Source organism: Simochromis diagramma, unplaced genomic scaffold (genome assembly GCF_900408965.1).
Source record: "Simochromis diagramma unplaced genomic scaffold, fSimDia1.1 OVJJ01000618.1, whole genome shotgun sequence".
In the NCBI taxonomy this organism is placed as follows: Eukaryota; Metazoa; Chordata; class Actinopteri; order Cichliformes; family Cichlidae; genus Simochromis; species Simochromis diagramma.
Window position 1 is genome coordinate 9,121,613 of NW_024387423.1, and position 18,767 is coordinate 9,140,379.

Below are 18,767 nucleotides of genomic sequence, written 5' to 3' on the forward strand. Positions count from 1 at the left end.
GTATTTGTTAACAGCGTGCTATAATTCATATAATTCATGCTACTGTACATTAATTATTAGCTAACAAGCCGGCCTGTGGACTTACCTTCCGATCGCTCAGTTTGTGACTTTACACAGTGAACTTGTCTGAGCTAAAGCTGAGGGCAATTCTTTGAGTCTGACACAAAGCCAACAACACCAACAGCAGTCACATTTCTCAGTCAACTTTTCTCACCTTTTTGGAGTGTGTCATTACACAAACTCAAAAAAGCAAAGAGGAAAGCTGGGCGGAAAAAAGGGGGCTGCCACCAAAATATCTAACACTACACTAAGCAAATATTAAACCAGTCAAAAACAGTCAGTCACTTACATCAGAGTAACACAGGTCAGGGTTTAGCCAAAATTTTGGAAAATGCTGCAGCACATTTCAATTACTACACACACACACACACACACGCGCACACGCACACACACACACACACACACACACACATATATATACTTGCTAAGTATTATTATTCATCCTAAAACTGAGGGCTTTAAGCACCGCCGTTTAGTAAAAGCTGCTGGGGTCTCAGAGGTACCCCGCTAGCCCTTTGGCTGTAGCCATGTGACTCCCATTGAAGCGCTGCGATCATAAGAGCAATCTCACTCCGAACTCACTGTATCTAAATCCAAACCTCATTTGCTTAAATCTAAATAAGCAGGTTTGCTGGCCAATCATAACCAAATATTTTGAAAAAAGTGAAAAAAAATGAAGACAAAACTGAACAGTGACTGTTAAAAACAAGACAACCTGCGTTCACACTCCTGTTAGTCACACAACTGTCACACAACCCAACCTGCTTATTGTGTGCTTTAAAAATCAGTTACAACGTTGTATTTACCTTCCAAATAATCTTTATAGATACACTACACAGTATTTATTAACATTTTTTAAGTTTTATGACGAAAACTGTTCCTTAGTTGTGAATTTGTTGTTAATTAAGAAACAAACTGGTGTTTATTTCTCATGTTTTTACCACTTTTATCCGAGTATTAAAACGTGAAATAAATGGGAAATAGAGAAAGTAATTCTCCAGTCAGGTGGCGTTAAAGCACTGCTGAAGAAGAGGGCAGAAACAGAATATTTCACAGAAACATACAGTCTCCATAAACACACACACACCTCTGATATTTTCATCAGCTGCAAGCTTTAATCTTGAGAGTGAATCGTAATCTTGAGTGCGCCCGGGAATATTTACCATCTAATTTTTTATTTTATTAAATGTCAAATTTTGCACTTCACTTTTTCCACCAGAGCCAAAAGAATTGGAACACTTTTTGAAGCATTTTCAGATTTCTTAAACGCAAAATAAATGTGCATGAATCTTTTGTTTTTCTTCTTTTCTAATTTTCATTAATGTAAAAAAAAATTGGCACACATTTTATATGACACGCAATCAATTCAGTTAAAGAACGGCAATTTTAAACCCATAAAAGGGAAAGAGAGACGTTTGCAAAAAGGATAAAACCTCAACATATTTCTATACAGCAGGTTTATAAATTGTATTTTTTCTCAATTGTGATCTTATATTCATTTTGCAAACCACAATTAATTCAAAAAGTCCATCTCCAAATTGCTTTTGAAGTGAAAGGAAATTGTATAGATCAAGATTATTTTAATTCATTATTCAAAAAGTATCATTACTTTATAACTTTCTATTCCTTTGTTATTTAAGAGTACTCTTAGTCTAATGTGTTTCCATTTACATGGATTTCACACTTTGAGAATTGATTCTTTTTCTTTTTTTTCCACCAGTACTTACAGCAGGGAAACATATTTTACTACCTATGAGCTAAATCAAACGAGTTACAGCGAAGGACGTGCAAAAAAACATTTAGATTGGGGAAAAAATAAGGAAACCTTTTCCCACTAAATGCATTTGTCATTTAATTTGAATATAGTGCAAAGATGCAAACTTCAAAACAGGCACACACATGTACACACACAAACACACACAGTTGATTAGCAGGGCTCCTGTGAGTGTGTGTCACGTTTTAGTGGAAAATTACAGCTCTTTCAACAATTCCTCAGTCGGAATCCCATTCTAAAGTGGATTTTATCTGCAAATCACAATTATTTTGTTCATGCTCTGTTTTAATGGGCACACCCGCTGGGCTGAAGAAGACACTTCTCTATTCATAAATGTATTACTGCTGGGGAATCATTAACTTATTGTTAGCGGCGCGACTGATGGCTTATTGACATGACAACATTCAACCAACACTTTTGTCTTTAAGCCGTGCATCCATATCACTGAAAACAATGTCATCTACCCCATTTTCACCACTCCCCCTTGTGTGTTTGAGCTTAGTGGAAGGCTTCTCGGTGACTGGGGGGAAAAGAAAAAAAAAAAAACGTACCCAGCAAGACATAAGTGTAGGCTGGGTTTCTGGGAAGACTGAAGAGGTTTTCTTTATGATGAGGAATAAGAAAAACAAAGGCACCAGATGCCACAGTAAATTTGACAAAAGGGTGTGAGATGATGTTAGACAGAAATTGCTGTTTGCTGAAAATGATATAGTGCTTCTGTTTGTGTCAACTTAAGAGAATAGTGATCGAAGCCTAAATAGTGGCAAATCAGAGCGGGGAGGACAAATTGCCATGTGCGGATTATCTGAGGAGCGAAGCCCCGTCTGATATATATGGCTGGAAATGCAGGAGAGTCATAGAGTCAGACAGTTTGCACAGATGGTGGCCATCCTCGGTCAACATTCAAATAAAAATGGAATGAGCGTCTCCCTCTGTGTCCGGCTATTCCTCTGTCAGCGAATGCAGACACAGATAAAAGGACAGGGTGTAAAAGTGTTTAAGTAGCCAGAAGTTGTAAAGAAGGAGGTGGGGGGGGGAAAAAGAAAGCTTCTGCAATCCTTTCTGCCTTGTTGAACTTTATTAAATTCTGTCATTCTCTCCTTCCTGTCTGACTCCCATTGTCAGCTTCCTCTCATGCGTAACTCGGATTTTTTTTTTCCTTTTATTTTTTAGTTTTTTTTACTTTTCGCAGAAGTGTTGTTGAGGACATTCAGACTGAAAGAATGTGATGGTGGTAATCATAGCACCACCTAAAAAAAATCACACCGAGATGAATCAAAACGTCTGGAATGCGTGCTGACCGCTTATTGCGAGAGAAAATGTCCACCTAATCACTTTTTCAGTGGTCTGATTGGGGCTGTGCTCACTGGGTGGTTGTGAGTAGCTGCTCATAGTTTAGAAGAGATTGCTTAAAGCCTAAATCATTTTTATTGCGTTATCATAATCGGAGTGAATTCAGACATTGACTGCAGTGCTTTCGAGCATTTTAAACATTCGCAAATTAAAGTGACATCCGCTGTTAGCTGCCAGCCTAAAAAGTACTAGTTATTGATGTGACATTAACCACTAGTTTATTAGAAAAATCCCTAAAATAACAGATGGAATAACTTTATACCAGTACAACACTACTACTTTGTTTCTTCTTTCCATCTTTTATCAGAGAAAGTACATTATGAATGGGAAACACCGATGTAAGTACTAACAACTGAATAACACCACGGTTGTAAGTTACACCATTATTCTTAGTAACACTAAGATGAAGGTCCTACTTGGAGAAGTTTGAGATACCTGTGTGAATCACAGCTGCTATCTGTGGGTTTTTTCAGCTATTTTTTTTCTCTCCGTCTAAGAGACGAGTTTGATCTTGAAGTATGTCTGTTGTCTGGCCATTCATTACAGCACCTATGAAAGCCACGCTAATGGATATGAAAGGCAGATCAATTGTCCAGGAAAGGGGAGATTAGGGAGGGATGAGTCACTATATTCCTCCTTCTTGACAAGCACGTCATGCCTCGCAGCCTCTCCGGAGATGTCCCCGATTGATGCCTATCTTTCATCAGTTTGGCTTTAATCTGACATTCCACGTGCTTCATAATCATATCAGCAAAAAAATCTATATCGCATCAGCCGTTCTTTCCCACCTGTAGAGCAGAATATACGTTCGCCTCTATGGAACCAAGGGAAGAAAAAAAAGGAGCGAAAGGCACGTCTTTATCTATTGATCACATTTTGAAGACGAAACAAGAAAAAACACTGCGAGGAGATGAACAGAAAGGGTAAGAAAAGGCTGTTCCCTAAAACAAACAGTGATTGTGAAGTGACATTCTGCGAAGAAGTGGCAGACTCTCTCTTGGTGCCGGCCAAACAAACAAACAGTGGGGCGAGACAAAGTGCAATCACTGACCTTTGTTCAAAGAAGCCATCTAATCTGTTTCCACTTTACTTAATTAGAAAAAGCAGAGGGATTTTTAATGTGCACAGTGTTAATGGGAAACAGCTCACAGGTGCTAATTAAAAAGAAAGAAATACTGATCTCTTTGGTAACTTTGAGTCAATCAATCTATATATTCATCCATTAAAAACTTAGCCAACTTATCTGCGATTAGATGTTCACTGTTTTTAAAGCCGGATAGTAGCGCCCGTATTATATCCCAGTATTTGTACAGTAAATGAATCAGCGTGTGTTCCTCAAACATATACACACCTATGCGCCGTGAATTACAGGGTCTGGCCTTTGTCAAATGCGGTAGCTGAGTAATTGAAGCCTTTTCTCTGTATGGCTGACGGCTTTCCCCCCACTGAAGGCTGCATCCTTATGCAGGCACTGATTAAATACTGCTTTACAGGATCGACAGAGGTACCATGTGTGCCCCCGAGGTGGCAAACGTATTCGCTTCCTCTTTGACTTTGTCTGTTAAAATAACACAACGCTGGGCTGCTCCGCTTAGACAACCCGTTTGTGTTCAACGGACCACTCGGAGGGTGCCAGCTTTATTATAACTAAAATAGCAAGAGCAAACAGAAAAATTATAATTAATATTTACAGCTTTACATCAAAGCTCTCTGTGAGTCTACACACACCACAGCTACCTTTCAGTTTATAGATGAGAAGCTTCATACATGACCACACTCACCAAATCCCGCCGCAGCTTTATCAGTTAAAAAGAAAAGTTTGTTTTCAAATTCCTATGACGGGCAGTGCTGTTAACCTGTAGTTCCACTGCAGTTTACAGTGCTTACTGATGGAGATCACAGTTTTTAAGGTGGTGCAAATAGCAGCTACTTAAAAGGCAACTCAGGATTCTACTGTTAATAACATATTAATGATGCCAGAGGAGTCACTAGTTCCTAAAGTACTTGTAAATTCTTTGTTTGATACTTTTTTTCTTTAACAAAGGGTAATAACTAACGCAAAACTTTACTTGAGAAGCAGATAATGATAAATTAATGATAATCGTGTGTGTGCGTGGTGTGTGTGTGTGTGTGTGTGTGTGTGTGTGTGTGTGTGTGTGTGTGTGTGTGTGTGTGTGTGTGTGTGTGTGTGTGTGTGTGAAATATATTTTCGTGGTGACACAGCTGATGACTGTAGTGATTGTCAATTGTAGTTTCTGTTATTTCACATTCCTTATGCTCCCCTGACCAGCTGACACAGTTAGAGAAAGGTGATACAATCAGTAATTAGTGCCATTTGAAGATATTTAGTAAAATATTTGGCCACATTCAACCCCAACATAGAATAAACATGTTAATAAACATGTTTGTGTACTTTTTTGTTAGTGTGCACTTTTACTTTCTTCAGATCTGTCTAATTCCTTTAACGCTACATAGTTTGCACAGGTTGTCATTCTATCCAATGCCCCAAAATATAGTCTTGTACAGCACTAATATTATATCTTTTATACAATAGTTTTCTTAATAAGAAAAAAATACAAATGATTTCTTTCTTACATGATACAGGACCCAGTAGCTGATGAGCTCAACCCCATGTTATGCACCCTTGACCACATTAAAGCCCCCCCCTTTGAATGGGCAGTGTGTGGTCTGCCTCTCAGGGACGGCAGGGGGACACAGGAAACAAATTAGCTTTCTTGACCTTGGCCCAAGTTTCCCTTCCACCCTTCACCCCTCCTCCTCAATGCCCTTCATCTAGCCACTTCAAGGGTCAGCTGGATGACAACACGCCTCTGTTGTCCTCCACAGTGGGGATATATTCAGATGAGAAGCTCTTAGGGCTGACGTGCATCATAGGAAGTGAGTTTTATGAGTTCATTTTCTATATGAGGACAACTGGTTGTGGTGAAGATGATTACTAGGGGAAAACGTCATATTTATGGTGCTGGGTAATATAGTCATTTTCAGGGTACATGCAAATAACAAAGAGGTTTCTTTCACAGATTAAAGGGAAAAAAATAAAGCGAGATCATGAAAGGGTTAATATAAGGTGACGAAATTTCAGCATGGAATTAAACAGTGAAATCGCTTGAAGAAAGAGCATTTCCTGACATCGTGAAGCTTTCCCACCCTCATTCTCAAGTTCAACACTGCTGTCTCACACGCACACAGACACGCACACACGGTCATGCAAACACATTGCAAAAGTAGATTTTCTCCCATCTTAATAAGTTTAAAATCTTACATAAGAACTCAGTTGCAGCGCCGCTGCCCGGGCCTAAAATGAGAGACCTTTGGCCGTGTGTGAAAAGAATCCTTTCAATGATAGATATTGGATTGTAACACCGGTAAGCAAATCTAATTCTCCCAGTTCACGCAAAAGCACGTGCATCGGTGTTCAGCCTGAGAGCAAAAATAACCTATGGTGTCCAGGGGATGGAAGTAGCAGCACATATTAATGCTCATACTCTTCATTGATCTATGAGGACTCCTTAATCTTGTGGGCAGCTTCCACCTACGTATATTTCATAATGTGATACACTGTGCATCGATAACACTGGTAAGGGCCTATACTGTCTCATGCTGGCTCACAGCATTTATTGATCCCGGAGTGAAGTAAACATGTCTTTAACACGCGGGACTGTCACTCCTGGCAGATATACGAAAATTGTCAAGGCAAGAGCCTCGTTATTAGACGCTCTAATGATGACGGGAATCGATAGTTAACAATGACAAGATATCATCTGAGAAGTTAATAACTGTCTACATGGAAAATGAGGAGGTTAAAAAAGCCTGCTCTGTGGGGTTAGGGGAAAACAAGCACTTGTCGAAGACACATTTATTGTTCACCACTTTCAACTCTGTGCTGGGGATTATTTATGTGCTGTATGATTCAACTGCTGTTCTGGGAATGGATAACAAAAAATACATACAGTAAAATGACTCAGGGGTATGGCTTTGGCAGAGTACCAAATTGACCATATCCTCGTGACTAAACGGCGGCTTAAGCCAGAGCAATTTCCTCTGCATTATGGGCAGGCGGCCAAGTAAAAATGATTATAGGTGCGAGCTTTGAGCAATGTTTAAGCACTCCTGGTTTTTCAAAACCAGAGGTCCTGGATACTGGTATGTTTTTGCACTGAGGCTGTTGCAGCCTAGTTTGTTTGTGCAGCTCATGCTTTTTCACGACAAAACATATAAAACAGGGCCTGGTTAATATCCAGTCAGCCTCTCCTTTATTCTTTAAAGATCATTTTTCATTTCCCATTCAACGTTTTCCCCTTTTTTCAGGCAAATATTTACTTTTTTATAACCTATATTTGCGTTGCTTCTAGTTATTGAGACTGAACTCTCTTTTTGATTAGTTCTTTCTTTTTTGCTACTATAACATTAGAATTGTTTCATATGTGAAGGTGGTTTCCCAAGAACCTGGAGAAAACATACAAATAAACCCCAAAATAAAAAATGTCCTGTCAAAAAACCAAAACAAACAAATGAAATAGCTAACGGATAATAATAATAATAATATTAATAACTAGCTAATAACTATTTGAAGAGTCTGACCGCTGGGTAAACCATATGCCACCAGTTGCTGATGACACTGGCAAGTGTGTGTGGATTCCTCTAAACTGAGATCACATGGCCGGCAGTCTGAGTCCAGACAGTAGGAAGTGAAAGTGCTACTGCAGCCACAACACAGGTCATATCTCAAAGACGGTTTTCAGCTGTACAGTGCAATAGGTCTTCTCGTTTTACACACAAAACTTACTCACAAAAAAAAAAGACAGAGGAAGAGGCTCAGTTTAAATGATGCAACAAGCAGGCAATGTGAGGATTTAGGAACTGTGAACACGCACTTTTTATTGAAGACAGAACAGGAGAAATGATCAGATATGATCTGTAAATTAAATCAGTCTCGCTCGTTATTTCACACGGTTACCATAAGTGCACATCTCCACCAACCAATCAAACTCACTGTAACTGTCTACATATTTTTTATTTCCAAAACGAGTCGGATCAAAGTTTAATGAGTTACTGCTTTGACTTTCTATCCAATCCGTTTCTAAAAACTGCTCCTGACAAATAGACGCGCCATAGATATCAAAGCATTATCAGCGTAGCTATTTGTTAAGAAATAAAGGCGAGGAAGATCCTTTTCATAAGGGCTGCCTGCAAAATATCACTGCTCACAGTTTCATTAGAGAGCTCTCTGTTTTTTAAGTATCTTAATGAGCTGAACCTTGAAAGCCTTTTCAGAGGGGGGGGGACAAACTGCAGGTTCCTCAGCTTGATTTTGTTTTATCAGTGTTGTCTTACATCAAGAGAGGGACAGAAGGGCAAGCTTGTGTGGTCTGACAAAGACGGCGACAGATGTGGAAGTGTGAAAAATAAAATGAACTGGGTATAGCTATTTGTGTGCAATGAAGAAAGACATAAAAAAGCAGCTTTACGCTGAGATAGTTGCTCTAAATGAAATACCTGCAGATTGCATGTTGCTTTGCATTCGCAGGGGTATTCAATTTTAATTAGGGTTTTGGAGACATCTTTTATCAGACTGTCACTAATCTCTCTCTCTTACTCTCTCTCCCACCCACTTTCTCTTCTCTCAGACACACACACACACACACACACACACACACACACACACACACACACACACACACACACACACACACACAGGTTAACATATGAAAATGCAAAAATAGAGCCACTAGAAAGAAAGAAGCAAAAAATGTAAAAGAAAATCAGAAGATTTTATGCAACAATTTGTCTGATACACACGTTATTAAAAAAATGAAATGGGAACAAAACCTTTGTCCCGTTTCATTTTTAGAGGAAAAACCATTAGCTCTCCTGTTTAATTGCCTTTTCTTTGGGGCAAAGGTGATAATTAATTTGGCTCTGGGAGAAACACAGTAACAAGAATACAGATATATACAAATATATTAAAAAAATGTTAAATTGTATCTTGTCTTCAGGGGTCGGGGAGGATTATAATACTCCGCTGTCCAAGGAAAAAAAGGTTTGCTATTTTAGATCCTAAATGAGCACAATTTAGAGAAACTACATTTAAGCTGAATGCTTTACAGCTGTAGTCCTAGCTAAGAAATCCCTAAGAAATCATGTCCCTGCCTCACAGAGCTTCGCTTAATATGATGACAAAATTTAATGCCAAAAAAAATGATTTTAAAAAGACTGAAATAAAAATAAAACACATGACATGAGCTTTCTATACTGCAGTATAGTCATAATGATACGTTTTAAAAACAGCCTCTCAACATAGCCGTAAAAACAAAGAAAAAAAAGGCAAATTCTAGCTATAAAATGTCCTCTTCCGCCCTTGTATTCTAGCTGTGTGTGGTGTGGTGGTTAGCTTGTCTCCCTCTCTTCATTCCTGGCCCTCTTCCATTGTTAGTCACCTTGTTTATTGGCTGGAGCAGCCGTGGCGTACTGGACATCATCTGAAACTACAAACGACAGGATGCAATAAGCTGGAGAATAGCAGCAATCTGAGGAAAGTTCTCCATTCACCAGAGCTCCCTAACTCTCTGTCTTCTTATCCTGGGCAGAAAATAAAAAAATCAATACGGGCTCACAGGGCTTGATAAAAGTGCTGGACAGGGAGAGAGGCAACCCTGGATATAGTAAATTAAAGTGATCAAAATTTTCCAGTCGAGTCAGCCCGCAGCCTACATAAACTAACAACCCTGTCTCCACAACTGTCCGTCATCCCCCTCCACCATCTTCATCCTCTGCTTCAGCATTATTTCAATCTTTCAGTTTCTCTGGTTTGCTCTGCTTTTCTTTTCTCTTAATTTAGTTTTCAGCTGTAGACCTTTTTTTTTTTTTTCAGAAATTCCACATGTGAATCAATGAAATATAATTTTTTATTCTTGTTTTCTAATAAATATGTAAAAAAAAAAAGCAAATGGGGAAGAGAGAAATGAGTTTGAATTAAACTAGGACCTTTCTGCTTAGGCTTGTGAGCTATTCTCGAACAAAACACCGACTCAACAATCAGAGGCAAAATATTGTTCTCGCAATTTTCTGTATATATTTTCTATTGCCATGATGTCTTTGCAAAAGTACTAAGCTCAAGCAAAACTCTCCTTAAACAATTTTTTCCCATCAGCTGAAGGCATCTGCTAACGTGCGCTAATGCTATCCTAGATTCCCATACACAAGATTTAAACAAAGCTACTCTGGGAGTCGCTTTTCCTTTTGGGTTTGGGTTGAAATATTTTTTTTTTCCAACATTAATCCTGCATGCTGAAAAAGCAAACCCATAAGCACATCCAGTGCCGAAATGTGATGCCAGAGGCACCTGATCAAGACAAATCCTGCAGACCAGGACTCTAAACTTTCATTTGTGTAGCAGTGAATCTGTGTATTTACATTCGTACAAATACATCCTAATGATATGCAGGTTTCCACACAAACAAAAAGTTACGACACATTTTATTTTCCACTTTGTATAAATTCAGTATATTTTTCTTTGGTCTGCAACAAGCTAAATCTTATTTTTTAGCGCTAGACTCTAACTTACTTTACTGGGTGATTAAGCATATATTTATTTGTTTAAATGGTTGAAAATGGGGCTGATGATAGCAATGACCCTTCAGTAAACTGTAAAGTCACAGCCAGCTTAAAATCCAAAAAGAAAAAAAAATAATATCACTATGCCGAGTTTATGGTAAACCTATGATTTTTTATGTATAAGGGTAAAAATATTTATACTAATACTTCTTCATTTATTTTTAAGTAAACATTAATAACCTCATCTTTAATCCGGCTGCATGTAAAGGAGGGAAACTATATCCTTACAGTCATTATAATGAGTCAACAAACTCTCACAGTATTACTAATGATTGGTCCGTGTAAATCCTCATGCTGGTGATGCTGAGAAAGTCTTAAATATATAGTTTGATGATACACATGTGTAACTTGTGAATTTTACAGTGTTTTTACATGATATCACTTTAACTGTTGTGTACTACCACACATACACTAATTCAATTACAGTAATTCCGGCAGCAGCTGACTCACTCTGCTAACATACACCCACTGCCAGCCCACACAGGGCCTCCTTGGCACCTTGTCCACCTAACAGTAAGACGGGATTAATGGGGATTGGCCCATGCAGTCCAGTCTCATGGTGTGTGAGCTTTAACACGGAGCTAATCTGATATTCAAGCTCAACAGTGATAACTGCAGTTTGATGGCTGTGGATGTGGGAAAATATTGAATCAGACTTATCACGTCAGAGGAACTTGTCTGTGTCTGGGGGGTTCATCACTTTGATAAGAAATGCTCATTGAATAGATATTAAAACATGAAAAAGATTCAGGCAAAGGTGTGACCTTGACTTATGCGCGTGTCCTACAGTATGTGCCAAAGTGACACTGGACGTGTGTGTCAGGGATCAGCTTAAATGAGAGACCAGCCACTTGCTGTGGCCTAATATCCTGTTAACCTGGGTTAGACAGCAGACAGCCGTGAGACACTTAAATCCAGCCGTAGCCCAGAGCAACACGCACATGTCCTGTTAGTCACCGACTGACTTTCCAGGAACCTGAGAACTACCACAGCCTCCAGCCAAAAATCTGTAGAGCCCTTCAGTCTCCTCTTCATATGCTCTGTAAGGTACAACTAAATGCTGATCTTCAAACACAATAAGACAAAATGTCGTGTTGATAAACTCAACTTGACATCATATAGTTAGTTAGTTGTAAATACATACCTGATACATGAATCATAATTCGTGCATTTTTAACTAAGAAAATACATAGTAAGGAAAGACACGTGTCATCAGATTACAAGTCAAACCAGTCAAGTCAAATGCACTAGTTCGAAGGAGGATTAGCGCTGAATCCTGTTTAACTATGTCTTATTAATCTTGTGTTAGCCATGCACATCCTGATGGTCAAACTCTGCCCTTCTGCTTCTATATTTAACTATTTTAATCTCGTTATAAAGCAAAAGGATTCCAATTACAAATGCCACAAGACTCAATCCAATTGAAAAGCGGTTGGCAGTCCTGTGTTCAACACTTAAAACCTTAAGGAAAGATTATAAAAGGGCCCCTGCGTGTAAATTCAAGAAGCAATGACTTAAATGCATCAGTTTGAAACTATTTGCTTAAGTGTTTCTGTAAGAACAGGACATCGTTTGATTAATTGCACTTCCTTACTGTATGCTCCAGAGTAATTCATGGAAGCATCACTTAAAGTATTTAAAGCTACTGCATACAGGATATCTGTAAGCATGCAGGAGTATTAAGATTAGGATTACTAGTTTTAGTGCTGGGAAAACAAATAGTCTGCATGGTATTTCCACCTGTTCTTAGTCCTATTTAAATACTGCCATTCTGCTGAAGCTGCTGGTGTGTCAGTGCTGTACACACCAAAGTGTCTTTAGGTGCTGTGATTCACTAGCATGGCGACACTCAACATCCAGTGCAAACTCTGCTAAAAGAGAAACAAAGATCTCCCTAAAGAGTGCCAAAGGCCACACAAGGAGGCCGGATGAGTGGAAGTAGAATAAATTAGTTTATGTCTCATGTTCTGTGGGAAATGTGAGGTTTTTTCTGTCTCTCTTAGCGCTGCTTTGTTTTAAATCAGTGTTTCTTTCTTATTGTTAACTTCTTTCCTAATCATTGGCTGTTGTGTTCGCTTTATGCAACAAAATTCCTTTGTAGAGTTCAGGAAAAGATCACAGTTTGGGAATGGACTGAGCCAGGGTACGGGTAAGCAAACCCATAGCCATCACAAACTAAAGTTTGTCCATCACTGCACCCCACAACAACACTCGTGAACTCTAACGGGAACTTCACACATACTAATAGATTGTGAGTTACACAGACTAACTGCTGTTTTTCTAGCAGAAGTTTTTGAGGAACTTTGCAGACTTCGTTCCCACACAGACACATTTTAACAGCTCAGGCTCCCAATGAAATTGCAATTATCTTTGGAGTCTTTTCCAACAATGATAACTTTTTTTTTAACGCAAGTATTTGGCCTTAACCAGTTAGCTGTATACTTACTTCTCTGTCTGCTAGTCATTTTTTGTGATTTTTTTTTTAAAAGACGAGAAAGCAAACAAATATATATATTTTTGAATCATCAAGCAATACCAAACTCTTTGAGATATGCATGTTAGCAAATCCAAACAATGTAAACATAGCATACAGAAACATGATTTGTCAATATATAATATATCTCAGACTACTGATAAACCAGAAATCTTCTGGTAGCATATTCATATTCATATTTCTGCTTATGTTTTCACTTGAAATACAACACATCCTTCACGCTTGATCTTCTGTGTATGAACAGTTTGGATCAGGTGCTTCAGAAGCTCAGCCTTACCGAGAATGATCGATGAAAATGTTTCCACGTGAACCCACGCGCATGTCCATCCCTCCTCTATGCAATGCATGCACACACGCACACCTCCACACACACAAAGCTTGATTTTGAAGGGTCCTTAATCACAACCGAGAAACTGACTGATCAATGACAGATACGAGGGGCTACTGTGCAAATGCTAACAGGAGCTCATTTGCTTTTAAAAATTTATTTATTCTGGTCTATTTTTATCACAGATTATATTTCTTTCGTGTGCTAACGGGCTGCGAGCCCCGCCAAGGTATTAATTAAAATCTAAATACTAAATACTAAATATTGATTGATACGTTATCAGGGCATAGCAGTTGGTCCGCAGGCTATTGATCCAGCCTGTGATTTATTATCATATTTAAGAAAAATCATTTTGCGTGATTACACGAGGTAATGGATTTTTAGCAAGGATGTAATTCTCCCCCCCCCTTTTATTTTCGTATCGCGTTTGTTATGTGGAAGGTGGCGCAGACTTCTCAGTTGCATTCGGAGATCGCTGATATCCTAGGTACTGCACCCCCATCCCCCTCTCCCGAGCTTCCCTTTCAGCCCAGCCTGGCCTGCGAGGGACTAAAGCTTGTGTAAGAGAACGATCCCCCCGCTCTTGTCATTGGGAATAATGGGTATTGGGATTACCTCTTTAATCACAACAAAGATTAACAGATGGTATGAGAACAGTTATTAGCAAACATCTTGCACTCATCAAATCAATAAGATGATTTGTAATCAGGCTGTCGGTGCGAGTGAAAAGGGAGCCGGGGCCGTTCCCAGTGAAAGTTCCTGGCAATCAGAGGCTACTGTGTAGCAATTACCTCTCCACAAAATAGGTGCTCTTCCTCCTCTGGCTGGCAGTCCTCCAAAACACACGCCAGACTGATAGCAACATAGGGCATTAACACGGCAAAACACAAAACACTGCATGGGTAACCTTGTATTTGATCAGGTGTTAGGTTGCTGCGTGATTTCATTTCACTTTGTGCCTTTTAATTTGGTGGATCTCGCCTTGTACTTGAAGAGGGAGAAAAAAAAAAATCTAAATGTTTACACATGCTGTCTCTCACTACAAAAGACCGTATAGCTCATTAGCGGGTTGCCATAAATAAGTCAGCGTTGGGGACAAAGAAGTGAATACTATAGAAACTATACAGAGAAGGGTTCCCTGTGCAAATATTTCTCCCTGGAGACAGAAAGAGAAAGACTGAGGGTTTGTTGACATAACGGTGCATCCAGAATGGTAAACTGAGGAATCTTCCCCACAACATGCAACTCCTCTACAGCAGTAATGTTCTAACAGCACTTTGCTTTTTTTTATGTCTCTGGGACGTGCGGGTGTTGAAGTCTGATATCACTGAGACAAATGCTGCGTCATATTTACTTCCAATTTATTCTACTTCTTAAGTTGAAAACAGTCTGTGAAACACATTCGTGCACAAATGCGCATCTATTTAGATACCAGTACTTAAAAGGAAAAAGTCAGGAATTGTTGGTTTTTTTTGCAAAAAGTGGCAACACGGGATCTCTTCAGCTTTACTTGGATGGATATCGTTTTGATTCTAAATGCTGCTTTTAATGCTTGCAGGCTGTTTGCAAGCAACGTCACCTTGTATGCATCTTTGTAGTGGGACCAGCTGAAACAAACTGATGCAACACTGTGGACTGAATGAAGGCAGTCACTTTAGGAGTAAAATACAGAAACACACTTGTGAGAATGTCGAAAATAGGAGGCACAGTGTAAAAATAAGTGCGTTTAAGTTTTATCTCTCTCCACAAATTTGTACAGATATTTACACACACATTTACACACACACACACACACACACGCACACACACATACACACACACACTTCTAATCGCAAACTACTCATAATGACACAAAATCTCTCAGTGTCCCACACCGACACACACACACTCACAGACACATACCTCTGCACTGTAAGATTAAGCAAGGCAAATGGTGCCAAAACAATGGCAGTATGAAGTAACTGATGCTGTTTAAAAATTTAGATGCCTGTATTGAACAGACAATGTGGCACACACATCACTGGACCACAGATCCCTGCAGCCCAATGGTCTGGTTTCTGGCTGCTCACATGCATATGGATAATCTCTTTCTAAACAACCCCACAGTCGCATCACGACCGCTACACCGCTGCGCAGACACACTCGGTAGAAAAGCTCACGCTGCACTTGTAAACCTGAAATGGCTTTCAAGTTCAGTGAAAATCATTTTGCCACTATGATATGCGATAAAGCACAGGGAAGCATATTTGTATACTTAAATAGAAACTTACAATCGCACAGTAACTGCAGACAGACACACACGCAGCCCCTCCCCTCGCCCACAGTCACTTGTCGAGTGGCTAATATCTTTCCAAGGTCAAACCTGACAAGGAATTCCAATGAGATTAAGTGTCATCAGTGCGGCTTTAGCCCTTTTCTGCTCATTGTTCTTGGAAATGGCATTAGAGCCACAGATGACCAAGGCCTTGGAGCAGTAAAACCTCTTCCCTTCCTGAGTGGTGGGCCTGGTTGATACAGGAGATATTTGACACAAGGCCTCCAATTCAAACATCAAAGTGCAATAATGTTCTCACATGTATCTTTATCGAGGAAGCTTACACCAATATAAACCGATCTACGAGCACTGCAGTTTTATTACACGTCGACAGTGTTATTATTTCTGCATGCTGCAGAATTTTATTCAACTTTTTCTCATGTTAATTCTTAATTTTGAATTTTCAAGAGATCCATAGGTTTCTGACTCTGAGTCTGTGACTCCTTTTTATTTCAGACCTTGTAAGAGCTGCAGTGGCAAGCCAGCGTCAGTGTTTTTGGCATTCATTTAGGTGTTTTGGGGGCTATAAAGCAATAACAGAAATGTTGCTGCACTCTATATGCAGCAAATGTGCTTTCACACTTAATTTGTTCTGATGACTTGCATGCATATCTCCACACTTTTTCATTCACATGAGGAAGTGGCTCAGTCCAGGAGATAATCCCAGCGTGTTTGTTTGTACACACTTCGAGCAAAGCGACAGCTTATGCCAGTGTGTCAAACAGCATTTTCACACCAAATTTGACACATAGTCCTTTGGCGGCAGCAATGAGCATTTTGTCATCTCCTCTCAAGTGCCAACTCGACGTCCAATTGCGGCCCAGCTACTAATTTAATTACAGTAGCAGAAGAAATGGGCTGATTCAATTCATTTCAATTAAACCTGATTGGACCAGTCAAATCAAATTTTACTCATCTCAGGTACAAGCTGCCTGTCACATTTTATCTCAGCTTGGCTCAAATGAAGCACGATGAGCAGGTCCTGATGATAACTGGAAATATATGGTTGGGTTCTATCAAGCAGACTCATGTGCCGCCTGATCTCTGATTGTGCGATCAGTGTGAGAGCACAACACTCAATTTTCAGAGCAGGATCACAGACAGTTACCACTTAGTTAGAGTCCCAGCTACAACAGCCATTACTTATGCATGATGTCCACAATTATGTATCAAATCGTGTGCAAGTATGTGTGCGTTTAGATATCCAACTAAAAGATGAGTAGCACATAGCAAAAACTATGCAGTGTCTGCTGAAGCTGCACATGAAGTGACTTTCTCTGAACCCCCCCTCAACAAAACTTAATTAAAAAAGAACATACAAACAGTTCTGCATGCCGCAATAAACTTTAGAACACAACTTGTGCTCCTATTTTTTTCATTTTAAAATAATTAATTTTTAAATGCAAATTTCGAAGTATTAAGACATACAGTAGTATAAGGATAAAGGCTGGTGGGGGATAACAATGTGTTTACTTTATACATTTACAAGTATATATGCAGAAATTAGCTCTAGGACACAATATTATTAAAACCTCTATAGTGACCATACTCCAATAATTACAATCATTATAATGATGCTGTATATGTGTAGTATTATTATACTTCAAATACACTAAATTCCACTAATGCATTTGCCAAAACGTAATAATTGTATTTATTAGCTCTAAGACTGGGAAAAAAATCATTGCTAAATTGTAAATTATTCGTGGACTAATTACAAGGAATAAAGTACAAGTTTAGCAACAGACAGAATGTAAGTATAGATTGCTTCAAAAGCGTACGCAGACAATGAAACAACATAAATATTGTTTGGGTTTGCCTTCAGAGACGCTGTAATTGGGCTCATTCAGTGGCAGAAAAAGTTCCATCTCATCTCTGATTGGTGCAGATGAAGCCCTGGGATTATGCCATAGGCTGCTATAGGCTGCTACAGTAGCCTGCGGTGTGTGTAAATGCGTCTTGGCACCAGTTGCGGCGGCGCAAAGACGTCTGATTGGACACCGACGCAACACACGCATATTTTTTTTCATACTGCGCCACTTTAGCGGTCTAATCACATGCTTTACAACCTGAGCCACACATATAAAAATTCAATTTCTTAGATCCTTCTATTTAAAGATATGTAACGGATAACTTTAAAGCTATTATTATACAGTGATGCACAGCGGCCAAAGCGAAGCAGTAAATTCAAACTCTGGGAGTCTTTTTTTTTTTTTTTTTTTTTTTACCTCTCTGGTGTCTTCTTCACGCTCCGGCCTCCCTCCACGATATCCGCAGTGAAAGGCAGACAGGCTCACAGCGGACTGCGGGGTGTAAGAATAGAGGAGAGGAGTTGTTACCGAAGTCTGCCTGTGCACTTTGTGATGCAGCGAGGGCCAGCGTGGAAGCCCAAGCAGCCCTTTTCTCACCTTGCGACACAGATCCAGAGGGGGTGAAACGGGTAAAAACGGTTGTTTGGGTGATTACACGTTTCTGCTCTCCCTCCTCTCCCACCCTCCTCCGCCACCATGCCCCCCCTCCTCCTCCTCTTCCACCAGCAGCACCAGCAGCACTCTCACTCCTCTCTCGGAGAATAGAGAGAGTGGCCCCCGTTGTAATAGCCTCGGTGGGGCTCCAGCTCTGCAGCGAAGCAGCCTTTAAGGTTAAAGGATACCTCTGAGGCGCATCCGGCATCCGCAGTGCCATGAAACAAAAAAGTGCTTTTTTAAAAAAAAACGTATTTATGTATTTATTTGCTCGTCCACTGCAGTAAATTGGAGAACAATAATATTTGACTTGGTAATTTATTTATTTTTGAAGTCAGATCAAG

The 18,767-nt window shown here is 39.6% G+C and overlaps 1 long non-coding RNA gene across 3 annotated transcripts in view; it reads right to left on the bottom strand.

Moving 5' to 3' along the window:
• LOC120722177 overlaps positions 1 to 18,478 on the bottom strand; it is a 60,275-nt gene extending 41,797 nt beyond the window's left edge. For 2 of the 3 annotated variants that reach the window (XR_005693368.1, XR_005693367.1), the window contains exon 1: positions 18,187 to 18,478. This is a non-coding gene — a long non-coding RNA (uncharacterized LOC120722177). The remainder of the gene's footprint in view (positions 1 to 18,186) is intronic. The other variant, XR_005693369.1, reaches the window with a different exon arrangement.
• Positions 18,479 to 18,767: the final 289 nt, after the last annotated feature.